The sequence below is a fragment of the Hemitrygon akajei genome, chromosome 32, assembly GCF_048418815.1.
Source record: "Hemitrygon akajei chromosome 32, sHemAka1.3, whole genome shotgun sequence".
NCBI lineage: Eukaryota > Metazoa > Chordata > Chondrichthyes > Myliobatiformes > Dasyatidae > Hemitrygon > Hemitrygon akajei.
In genome coordinates this window covers 14,599,929-14,612,789 of record NC_133155.1, presented here as the reverse complement: position 1 = coordinate 14,612,789, position 12,861 = coordinate 14,599,929, and the positions used below count along the sequence as shown (strand labels likewise).

Here is a 12,861-nt window from a genome sequence, read left to right as displayed (position 1 = left end):
GGAAGATGCAGCACGGTAGATACACGTGTTTTCGGTGATTGCACCTCATCCAGGATGTAAATGTGTTTGATTTACATAGATGTGCTGGAAAGGATGTCTTTGCTCATGGAAATGGCTATTGGGAATCGTGCTGTGTGTAAAATGTATTTTATACGTAAGCAAATGTGTACCTTCGGAAAATGAAGTTGGATTGGGAGTATATCTGGAGCTGCAGGGGGGTGGCCCGGTGGTAATTGGGAGCGGGCGACCCTGTCAGTGTTGCCCAGATCCTGAAGGCAGTGAGTTACATCAGTTCCACATGAAAGTCTGCAGCAGAATTCAGAGGACAGTTCTGCACTCTGTAGAACTGAGACATTGCAAGGATGTGTTCCTGACTCTAAGCTTTCCTTTAATGACATTGCTTCAGATTTGTGGATGATTGGGATCTCTTCTGGGATGTACGAAAGGGATGGGTTACACTCGAACTCGGGGTGGGGGGGGGGGTGGGATTGGCGTCCTTGTGGGTAGTAGGTTTATTAGAGCTGTTGAGGTTTTAAACTAGTTTGGCAGGGACATGACAAGCAGAGTAATAGATCAGAGGACAGAAGAGTTGGTGTAAAGGTATTTGCAACATGTAGAGAGACTGGGGAAGGATGAGTGGTAGATAGGGCATAACAGCAGTCAGGTGGATGGGTTGAAATGCATTTATTTTAATACAAGAAGTGTCAGGCATGAGAGTAATGAACTTGGAACACGGAACTACAACATTGTGGCTGTCACAAAGGCAGGAAGGGCTTTGGATGATTCAAAAGGGTATGGAGGGAGGTGAGGGAGTGGCATTGCTAATCAGGGCTAGTGTCACAGCTGCAGAAAGCGAGGACATTGTGGAGGGATTGCCTACCAAGTTAAGTGTCGGTGGAAGTCAGAAACAGGAAGGGAACAGCCACTCTGTTGGGAGTATCCATAGCAACAGGCACTGAGGAGCAGATCGGGAGGAAGATTTGGAAAGGTGCCAAAATAACAGGGTTGTTGTCATAGGTGACTTCAACTTCCCTAGTGTTTGTTGGCACTTCCTTGGTGCAAAATGTTTAGATGCTGCAGACTTTGTTAGGGGTATCCAGGAATGATTCATGTATATAGGCCAACGAGAAAAGGGGCCATAGGGGATCTAGTACTAGGCAATGAATCTAGTACCTAGGTCTCTCGGTAGGTGAACATTTCAGAGACAGTGACCACAACTCCCTAGCCTTTACCATAGCCTTGGACAAGGATAGATGCAGACGGTATGGGAAAATACTTAATTGGGGGAGAGTGAATAATGATGCTATTAGGCAGGAACATGGGAGCAGATGTACAATAGAAATGTGGAGGTTGTTTCCACAGAACCACAAGACAGGAGCTGAATTAGACTTCCAATATAACTCGGAGTCCTGCCATGTGCAGAAGTTCGTTGATGACACGACCATAGTGGGGTGTGTCAGGAATGGACAGGAGGAAGAGTATAGGAAACTGATACAGGACTTTGTGATATGGTGCAACTCAAACTACCTGCGTCTCAATATCACCAAGACCAAGGAGATGGTGGTGGACTTTAGGAGATCTAGGCCTCATATGGAGCCAGTGATCATTAATGGAGAATGTGTGGAGCAGGTTAAGACCTACAAGTATCTGGGAGTGCAGTTAGACGAGAAGCTAGACTGGACTGCCAACACAGATGCCTTGTGCAGGAAGGCACAGAGTCGACTGTACTTCCTTAGAAGGTTGGCGTCATTCAATGTCTGTAGTGAGATGCTGAAGATGTTCTATAGGTCAGTTGTGGAGAGCGCCCTCTTCTTTGTGGTGGTGTGTTGGGGAGGCAGCATTAAGAAGAGGGACGCCTCACGTCTTAATAAGCTGGTAAGGAAGGCGGGCTCTGTTCTGGGCACAGAACTGGAGAGTATGACATCGGTAGCAGAGCGAATCATGGAAATCATGGTCAATCATGGAAAACCCTGAACATCCTCTACATAGCACCATCCAGAGACAGAGAAGCAGTTTCAGCGACAGGTTACTATCGATGCAATGCTCCTCAGACAGGATGAAGAGATCATTACTCCCCAATGCCATTCGGCTTTACAATTCAACTGCCAGGGGTAAGATATGTTAAAGTGCCAGGGTTAGGACTGAGCTTAAGTTACCATTCAATGTATTTTAGTAAACTATTTAAGAACTTTTTAAAAGCTATTTATTAATGCTTTTGAGAGGGTGATTTAGATGCATATCATATTATACTGAGTTAAGTATTGTATGTAATTAGTTTTGCTACAATAAGTGTATGGGACATTGGAAAAAATGTTGAATTTCCCCATGGGGATGAATAAAGTATCTATCTATCTATCTATCTATCAGCCTGTTGAGTCTGCTCTGTCCATTCTCCTGCTTTCTTCTCCCTAACCCCTCTGATGGCCTGACTAATCAAGAACCCATCAACCTCTACTTTAGAAGCACAAGGGGTGCTGGAATAGGTTTGTTCTACTGAGGCAGGGAAAGGTTGGTAGGGTGATGAGGAACGTTTAATCAAATGGAAGAAGCAAGCATACTTGGGAAGCGAGGGCTAGAGAGGTCTCTAAGGAGTTACAACATTGCCAGGAAGGAGCTTAATGGACTTGGAAGAGTTAGAAGGGGACGTGAGAAGGCCACGGCAAGTAGGATTTAAAAAGAAACGAGTTCTTCACACATGTGAAAAACAGAAGGATGACCAGAGTGAGGATAGGATCGATCAGGGTGAAAGAGAATCTCTGCAGTGGCTTGGTTGGGGTTATTGAGACACTCCTCTTTACTACAGGGAAATGATCCAGCTTATGTTTGTGATTGGTATTAATTTACTTTTACTGCATATGGGTGCGTGAAATAGTACAAAGGGAATGCAATAACAGAATGCAGAATAATGTTACAGTTACAGAGAAATTGCAGTGCAGGCAAAAACAAGGTACAAGGCCAAAACAAGTTAGATTGTGAGTCCACTTTAACTTGCAAGTGATTGATTCTTAAATGGAGGGTGGAGCCAGGGTCTTGGGGCTTGGACAAAGTCTAATCGACTTGGTTTGACGATTGGACCCTGGCGTTTATGTTATGTGTTTCCGGTTATTCCTTTTTTTTAATTGCTATTTTGTGAGGGTTTTAATTGGGGCAAACTGACTCTGTGGCCTGCAGTCAACGACTGACACAGATTGAACTGAACCAGACTGTTCGATGACGCTGTGGTTTGATGTTTTGTATTGTGTTTCTCGCTCTTTTTTTTGCTGTTTGTGTGGTTTGTTCTTTTTTTGTGTGTAGGTGTTTGGTGTTTCTTTGTTTTGTGGCTGTCAATGGCAAAATGAGTCTCAGGTTATCTCACTTTGATGATAAATGGACCTTTTATGCCTAAATCTTAAAATGTAAGTACATTCGGACTGCTGGGGATACTGGATTGGGACGGGAGGATTTGAAAGATTTAGTGGAGGCAGCATTAGTGGTGCCTGTCTAGAGCTTTAAGTTACCTAGTGTAGATAGTTCATGTCTCTGATGTTGATAGGAAGGTAGGGGTGACTGCTGTCGGTAGATCATAAGCTTTGAAGCAAGGCTGACATTCTGATTACTGAACTCTCTTTCCCCAAATGGATGGCACACTGAGGCCAACGCTAAATTTCATTTCTGACGGCTGCCTTTGTTGAGGGACAACCCCCCTGGGATATGACCCAAGAGTGCTGATGCTCCCGGCAGTGGGTATTGTTGTGCAATAGCAGTAGGTTGGCCTTTAGGTCCTCCTGTTGGTCAATTCAGCCCAATTATTGGACAGGAAACTACTGCAGATGCTGCAACCTGCAATAAAAATAGAAGATTAGCCAGTATCTGTGGAGAACAGGAAGTTATCAGTTCATGCAGTTGGCCTTCATTCGAAGTGGAGAAATAAAGTAAATATGCTTGGATTCATGGTGAGGGAGAATGAGTGAAAGGAAAGTCCACAGTAGGGTGCAGGCTATTGTCTAAGTAACAGAACTGGACGTGAATGCTTGTTAACTAGCAGTGATTCTTCGGGAAGAATAGAGATGAACTGGGACAGTTAGATACAAGATAAAAACATTGCCAGGTTCAGAGTCGGATTTATTTACCATAGGGCCAAGGAAACGTGTGAAATGCCTCGTTTGTGTTAGCAGCCAACACATCTAAGGATGCGCCATCAATAACTCTCTCTTTATACCGGGGTCTGTGGGAGGAGCCACGGTCAGTGGGAGGGGCCACAGGAGCAGTCAGCAGGGAGCGTGTCCTGACAGGTATATGTAGTTCATCACAACATCTAAGGATGCGCTGTAGGACGCTCGCAAGAGCCACCACACATTCCAGTGTCAGCATAATATTCCCACAATGCTCTGCAGAACGGCACAGACCACAACAAGCAACAATAGCAAATCAAGCAACACACACAAAATGCTGGTGGAACGCAGCAGGCCAGGCAGCATCTATAGGAAGAAGCACCATCGACGTTTCAGGCTGAGACCCTTCGTCACCCTTGATGGAGATGAAAGATGGCAGGTGGAGTTTAATGCTGGTAAGTGTGAGGTGCTACATTTTGGTAGGAATAATCCAAATAGGACATACATGGTAAATGGTAGGGCATTGAGGAATGCAGTAGAACAGAGTGATCTAGGAATAATGGTGCATAGTTCCCTGAAGGTGGAATCTCATGCGGATAGGTTGGTGAAGAAAGCTTTTGGTATGCTGGCCTTTATAAATCAGAGCATTGAGTATAGGAGTTGGGATGTAATGTTGAAATTGTAAAAGGCATTGGTAAGGCCAAATTTGGAGTATTGTTTACATTTCTGGTCACCAAAATACAAGAAAGATGTCAACAAAATAGAGAGCGTACAGAGGAGATTTACTAGAATGTTACCTGGGTTTCAGCACCTAAGTTACAGAGAAAGGTTGAACAAGTTCGGTCTTTATTCTTTGGAGCGTAGAAAGTTGAGGAGGGACTTGATAGAGGTATTTAAAATTATGAGGGGGATAGATAGAGTTGACGTGGATAGGCTTTTTCCATTGAGAGTAGGGGAGATTCAAACAAAATGACACGAGTTGAGAGGGGCATAAAGTTTAGGGGTAACACGAGGGTGAACTTCTTTACTCAGAGTGGTAGCTGTGTGGAACGAGCTTCCAGTAGAAGTGGTAGAGGCAGGTTCGATATTGGCATTTAAGGTGAAATTGGATAGGTTTATGGACAGGAAAGGAATGGAGGGTTATGGGCTGAGTGCCGGTCGGTGGGACTAGGTGAGAGTAAGCGTTCGGCACAGACTAGAAGGGCCGAGATGGCCTGTTCCCGTGCTGGAATTGTTATATGGTTATATATTTGCAGCAAGAAGGCAGCAGAGTGAGAGGCCGATTTTCGGGAGTTTGGATTTTTAAAAAAGCACGACCGCGCAGGCGCGTGATGTCAGTAGAGTGCGAAAGGTTTAAATACCGTTATACCCCGCGGGCGGCAGAGTGAGAGGGCTTTTACTCAACAGGCTTCAGCGGTAACGGGAAGAGGCTTCCTGCGACTGGATAGGAAGAGAGTGAGAGAGGCGAGTGAGCTGGGCTTGTTGGGGCCAGTAAGAGGTAAGTGCCTTTAACCAAATAATTAAAGGTTAAACAGTAAAGTGATTGGTGGGAGGAATAATTAAGACGAAAGGGTAGTGACAAATAAAGGAGGCTGTGAAAGAGCTCGAGGAGGAGAGAATTCGCGGGGTTTTTCAGTTTTAAACGGCCAACCAATAAGGAGGGAAGGAGCGGAAGACAGCCGGTCAGGTAGGCACTATAAGAGAAGTTTCGTCTAGTTTTTAACGAGTAAGTTTGGAGTAGAGAGAATGCCAGGCAGGATGTTGAAATGCTCCTCTTGCAGGATGTGGGAAGTCGGGGAGACCTGATAATGACACCTGGAAGAAGTGCATCCAGTTGCAGCTCCTAACAAACCGCGTTAAGGAACTGGAGCAGGAGCTGGGTGACCTCCGGATCATTCGGGAGAATGAGGAGTTTATAGATAGTAGCTATAGGGAGGTAGTTACGCCAAAGGAGCAGGGCACAGGTAATTGGGTTACCACCAGTCAAGGGAAGGGGCAGGCAGAGCAGGGCTCCCCTGTGGCCATTCCCCTCAACAACAAGTATACCGATTTGGATACTGTTGGGGATGACTTGCCTGGGACGAGCTGTGGCAGCCGGATCTCTGGCACTGAGTCTGGTTCTGCAGTGCGGAAGGGAGGGTGGAAGAATAGAGCAGTAGTGATAGGGGACTCGATAGAGGTACAGACAGGAGGTTCTGTGGTCGTGACAGAGACTCCCGGATGGTTTGTTGCCTCCCGGGTGCCAGGGTCAGGGATGTCTCTGATCGTGTGCACAGCATTCTGAAATGGGAGGGTGAGCAGCCGGATGTCATGGTACACATCGGTACCAATGACGTAGGAAGAAAGAGTGAGGAGGTCCTGAAGAGTGAGTATAGAGAGCTTGGTAGGAAGTTAAAAAGCAGGACCTCAAGGGTGGTAATCTCAGGATTGTTACCTGTGCCACATGCCAGTGAGGGTAAGAACTGGACGCTCTGGAGGATGAACACGTGGCTGAGGAACTGGTGTAGGGGGCAGGGTTTCAGATTTCAGGATCATTGAGACCTCTTCTGGGGCAGGTGGGACCTGTACTACAGGGGGACCAATATCCTTGCAGGGAGGTTTGTTAGTGCTATTGGGGAGGGTTTAAACTAGATTTGCAGGGGGATGGGAACCAGAGTGCCAGAGCAGATACTGGAGCGGGGGGTGGAAATAAATGTTAAAAGTTCATGCAAAGTTAGAAATAGAAGGGTTGTGTGTGGTGGTAATAATCTTCTGAGGTGTGTCTATTTCAATGCGAGGAGTATTGTGGGTAAGGCAGACGAGCTGAGGGTGTGGATTGACACATGGAATCATGACATTATAGCCATTAGTGAAATTAGGCTACAGGAGGGGCAGGACTGGCAGCTTAATGTTCCAGGGTTCCGATGTTTCAGACGTGAAAGAGGCAGAGGAATTAAGGTTGGGGGGGGGGGGGGGGGATGGCATTGCTAGTCAGGGAAAATGTTACAGCAGTGCTCAGGCAGGACAGATTAGAGGGCTTGTCTACTGAGGCCATATGGGTGGAGCTGAGAAACAGGAAAGGTATGACCACATTAATGAGGTTGTATTGTAGACCACCCAATAGTCAGCGAGAATTGGAGGAGCAAATCTACAGAGAGATAGCAGGCAACTGCAGGAAACAAAAAGTTGTGATAGTAGGGGATTTTAATTTTCCACATATTGATTGGGACTCCCATACTGTTAAAGGTCTAGATGGGTTAGAGTTTGTAAAATGTGTTCAGGAAAGTTTTCTAAATCAATATAGAGGTACCAACTAGAGAGGATGCAATATTAGATCTATTAGGAAACGAGTTAGGACAGGTGACAAGTGTGTGTAGGGGAACACTTTGGGTCCAGTGATAACGCCATTAGTTTCAATTTGATCATGGATAAAGATAGATCTGGTCCTTGGGTTGAGGTTCTAAACTGGAAAAAGGCCAAATTTGAAGAAATGAGAAAGGATCTAAAAAGCGTGGATTGGGACAGGTTGTCCTTTGGCAAGGATGTGATTGGTAAGTGGGAGGCCTTCAAAGGAGAAATTTTGAGAGTGCAGAGTTTGTATGTTGCTGTCAGGATTAAAGGCAAAGTGAATAAGAATAAGGAACCTTGGTTCTCGAGGGATATTGGAAATCTGAAGAGAGATGTATGACAGGTATAGGCAATAAGGAGCAAATAAGGTGCTTGAGGAGTATTAGAAGTGCAAGAAAATACTTAAAGAAATCAGGAGGGCTAAAAGAAGACATGAGGTTGCTTTGGCAGTCAAGCTGAAGGATAATCCTGAGAGCTTCTTCAGGTATATTAAGAGCAAAAGGATAGTAAGGGATAAAGTTGGTCCTTTTGAAGATCAGAGTGGTCGGCTATGTATGGATCCAAAAGAAATGGGGGAGATCTTAAATGGGTTTTTGCATCTGTATTTACTAAGGAAACTGGCATGGAGTCAATGGAAATAAGGCAAACAAGTAGTGAGGTCATGGAACCTATAGAGATTGAAGAGGAGGAGGTGCTTGCTGTCTTGAGGCAAAAGAGAGTAGATAAATCCTCAGCACCTGACAGTATTCCCTCAGACCTTGAAGGAAACTAGTGTTGAAATTGCAGGGGCCCTGGCAGATATATTTAAAATGTCGGCATCCATGGGTGAGGTGCCGGAGGATCGCTCATGTTGTTCCGTTGTTTAAAAAAGGCTCTAAAAGTAATCTGGGAAATTATAGGCTGGTAAATTTGACATCAGTAATAAGTAAATTATTGGAAGGAGTACTAAGAGATAGGATCTACAAGTATTTGGATAGACAGGGACTTATTAGGGAGAGTCAACATAGCTTTGTGCATGGTAGGTCATGTTTAACCAATCTAATAAAGAGTTTTTTTGAGGAGATTACCAGGAAAGTGGATGAAGGGAAGGTAGTGGATGTTGGTATTGGAGCAGGAGCTGGATGAACTACAGGTCATTCGGGAGGCAGAGATAGATAAGAGTTATCAGGAGGTAGTCACACCAAAAAGTCAGGAGGCAGGCAAATGGGTGACAATCAAGAGAGGCAGAGAGAGCAGAGCACCCCTGTGGCCGTTCCCATCAACAATAAGTATACCGTTTTGGATACTGTTGGTGAGGATGACCTACCAGGAACAAGTTGCAGTGGTCCTGTCTCTGGCACTGAGGTTGGACCCTCAACTAGGAAGGGGAGAAGGGAAGAGAAGAGAGCGGTAGTGATAGGGGATTCTATAGTCAGGGGGGCGGATAGGAGATTTTGTGGGGAAGATCAGGAGTCTCAGATGGTATGTTGCTTCCCTGGTGCCGGGGTCCGAGACATCTCAGATCGGGTGCAGATTATTCTTGAGAGGGAGGGCAAGAATCCAGATGTTGTGGTCCATGTAGGGACCAATGACGTGGGTAGGATGAGTGAGGGGGTCCTGCGTAGTGAGTTCAGGGAGTTAGGTGCGAAGCTGAAGAGCAGGACCTCCAGGGTAACAATCTCAGGATTGCTACCTGTGCCATGTGCGAGTGAGGCAAGGAACAGAAGGATTATAAAGATTAATACGTGGCTGAGAGGATGGTGCAGGAGGGAGGGCTTCAGGTTTTTAGATAATTGGGCTTTGATCCAGGGAAGGTGGGATCTGTTCCGAAGGGACGGTTTACACCTGAACTGGAGCAGTACTAACATTCTTGCAGGGAAGTTTGCTAGTGCTTCTTGGGGGGGGGGTTAAACCAAATTTGCAGGGGGTGGGGATCCAGAATGAGAGAGAGGATAGCGAGATGAAGAATAAAGGACAGGTGGGGACTACACGGTTCCGGAAAATTAAGTGTGTAGTAGAGAAAGGAGAGGCAGAACAAGTGATAGGGAGGACACCTGTACAGAGGGATGGAGTTAAATGTGCAGAAAGAATAGGTAAATTTAGGAAGGACAACAAAATTCTAGGGGCGTATAGCCCGATGGGAGTTCGGGGAGCTGGGTTAAGCACAATAGGCAGAGATTCAAACAGAGAAAATGGGTTAAAAATTCTATATCTGAATGCACGAAGTGTCAGAAATAAGGTGGATGAGCTTGAAGCTCAGGTGCGAATGGGTAACTATGATGTTGTTGGGGTAACGGAGACATGGCTGCAGGGAGATCAGACCTGGGAAATGAATGTACAAAGGTATACGTACTATCGTAGGGATAGAAATGTGGGCAGAGGGGATGGGGTGGCCCTGTTGGTGAGGAATGAGATTCAGTCCTTTGCAAGGGGGGACATAGGATCAGGAGAAGTGGAGTCTGTGTGGATAGAATTGAGGAACAGTAAGGGCATAAGGACCCTAATGGGTGTTGTCTACAGGCCACCAAACAGTAGCATGGATATTGGGTGCAAGTTGAATAGGGAGTTAACATTGGCATGTGGCAAAGGTAATGTCGCAGTAGTTATGGGGGATTTCAACATGCAGGTGAACTGGGAGAATCAGGTTGGTGCTGGATCCCAGGATGGGGAGTTTGTAGAGTGCCTACGGGATACATTCTTGGAACAGCTTGTACGAGAGCCGACCAGGGACAAGGCTATTCTGGATTTAGTGTTATGTAATGAACAGGATTTGATAAGCGATCTTGAAGTAAAGGAGCCATTAGGGGGTAGTGATCATAATATGATAAGTTTTTATCTGCAATTTGAGAAGGATAAGGGCAGCTCGGAGGTGTCAGTGTTGTAGTTGAACAAAGGAGACTATGGAGCCATGAGGGAGGAGCTGGCCAAAGTTAACTGGACGGATATCCTAACAGAAAAGACAGTGGAACAGCAATGGCAGGTATTCTTGGGAATAATGCACAAGGTGCAAAATCAGTTCATCCCCAGAGAAGGAAGGATTCAAAGGGGGGAAAGGGGCCACAGTGGATGACAAAGGAAGTCAGAGATTACATAGCATTAAAAAAAAGTATGACAGAGCTAAGGTGAGTGGGAGGACAGATGACTGGGAAATTTTTAAGGAACAACAGAATTTAACTAAAAAGGCAATACGTGGAGAAAAATTGAGGTATGAATGCAAGCTAGCCAGGAATATAAAGGAAGATAGCAAAAGCTTTTTTAGGTATGTGAAGAGAAAGAAGATAGTTAAGAACAATGTTGGGCCCTTGAAGAATGAATTGGGTGAAATTGTTATGGGAAACAGAGAAATGGCAGAAGAATTTAATAAGTACTTTAGATCTGTCTTCACTAAGGAAGACACAAGCAATCTCCCAGATGTATGGATGGGCCAAGGACATAGGGTAACAGAGAAAATGAAACAGATTGACATTAGGAAGGAAACAGTGATGAGTAGACTGATGGGACTGAAGGCTGACAAATCCCCAGGTCCAGATGGTCTGCATCCTAGGGTACTAAAGGAGGTGGCCCTGGAAATCGCAGATGCATTTTTAATCATTGTCCAATGTTCCTTAGATTCAGGATCAGTTCCTGAGGATTGGAGAATGGCTAATGTTATCCCACTTTTTAAGAAAGGAGGGAGAGAGAAAACAGAGAACTATCGACCTGTCAGCCTAACATCAGTAGTGGGGAAGATGCTAGAGTCCATTATGAAAGATGAAATAGTGGCATATCTAGATAGCAGTGATAGGATTGGGCCGAGCCAGCATGGATTTACCAAGGGTAAATCATGCTTGACTAATCTATTGGAGTTTTTTGAGGATGTAACCAGGAAGTTAGACAATGGAGATCCAGTGGATGTAGTGTACCTCAATTTTCAGAAGGCATTTGATAAGGTCCCACATAGGAGATTGGTGGGTAAAATCAAAGCTCATGGCATTGGGGGGGGTGGGGGGGAGACATGGACATGGATAGAAAACTGGTTGGCAGATAGAAAGCAAAGGGTAGCGGTGAATGGGTGTTTCTCGGAATGGCAGGTGGTGACTAGTGGGGTGCCACAGGGCTTGGAATTGGGACCACAGCTGTTTACGATTTAGATGAAGGCATTTGAGAATAACATCAGCAAGTTTGCTGATGATACTAAGCTGGGTGGCAGTGTGACATGTGATGAATTAGGAGAATTCAGGGTGACTTGGATAGGCTGGGTGAGTGGGCAGATACTTGGCAGATGACGTTTAATGTGAATAAGTGTGAGGTTATCCACTTTGGGAGTAAGAACAGGAAGGCAGATTATTATCTGAATGGTGTAAAGTTAGGTAAGGGAGAAATACAAAGAGATCTAGGAGTCCTTGTTCTTCAGTCACTGAAGGTGAATGAGCAAGTGCAGCAGGCAGTGAAGAAGGCTAATGGAATGTTGGCCTTTATTACACAGGGAATTGAGTACAAGAGCAAGGAAATCCTCTTGCATTTGTACAGGGCCCTGGTGAGACCACACCTGGAGTATTGTGTACAGTTTTGGTCTCCACGGTTAAGGAAGGCTGTAGAGGAAGTGCAGCGTAGATTCACAAGGTTAATTCCTGGGATGTCAGGACTGTCTTACGCAGAGAGGTTAGAGAGACTGGGCTTGTACACGTTGGAATTAAGGAGATTGAGAGGGGATTTGATTGCAACATATAAGATTATTAAGGGATTGGACAAGATAGAGGCAGGAAATATGTTCCAGATGCTGGGAGAGTCCAGTACCAGAGGGCATGGTTTGAGAATAAGGGGTAGGTCATTTAGGACAGAGTTAAGGAAAAACTTCTCCCAGAGAGTTGTGGGGGTCTGGAATGCACTGCCTCGAAAGGCAGTGGAAGCCAATTCTCTGGATGCTTTCAAGAAGGAGCTAGATAGGTATCTTATGGATCGGGGAATCAAGGGATATGGGGACAAGGCAGGAACCGGGTATTGATAGGAGATGATCAGCCATGATCTCAAAATGGCGGTGCAGGCTCAAAGGGCCGAATGGTCTACTTCTGTACCTATTGTCTATTATCTACATGGACTTCAGTAAGGCCTTTGACAAGATCCCGCATGGGAGATTAGTTAGGAAGATTCAGTCGCATGGTGAGGTAGTAAATTGGATTAGATATTGGCTCAATGGGAGAAACCAGAGAGTGGTAGTGGAGGATTGCTTCTCTGAGTGGAGGCCTGTGACAAGTGGTGTGCTGGGTCCATTGTTAATTAAAGTCAATATCAATGATCTGAATGATAATGTGGTAAATTGGATCAGCAAATTTGCTGATGATACAAAGATTGGAGGTGTAGAGGACAGTGAGAAAGATTTTCAAAGCTTGCAGAGGGATTTGGACCAGCTGGAAAAATGGGCTAAAAAATGGTAGATGGAGTTTAATGCAGACAAGTGTGAGGTACTGCACTTTGGAAGGACAAA

The 12,861-nt window shown here is 45.3% G+C and overlaps 1 long non-coding RNA gene across 1 annotated transcript in view; it reads left to right on the top strand.

Annotated features, from left to right (window-relative positions):
- Window positions 1-5,482: 5,482 nt before the first annotated feature.
- The window catches only part of LOC140719640 (uncharacterized), a 33,020-nt gene continuing 25,641 nt past the window's right edge, over window positions 5,483-12,861 (top strand). The window contains exon 1 of the long non-coding RNA XR_012096968.1: window positions 5,483-5,589. This is a non-coding gene — a long non-coding RNA (uncharacterized lncRNA). The remainder of the gene's footprint in view (window positions 5,590-12,861) is intronic.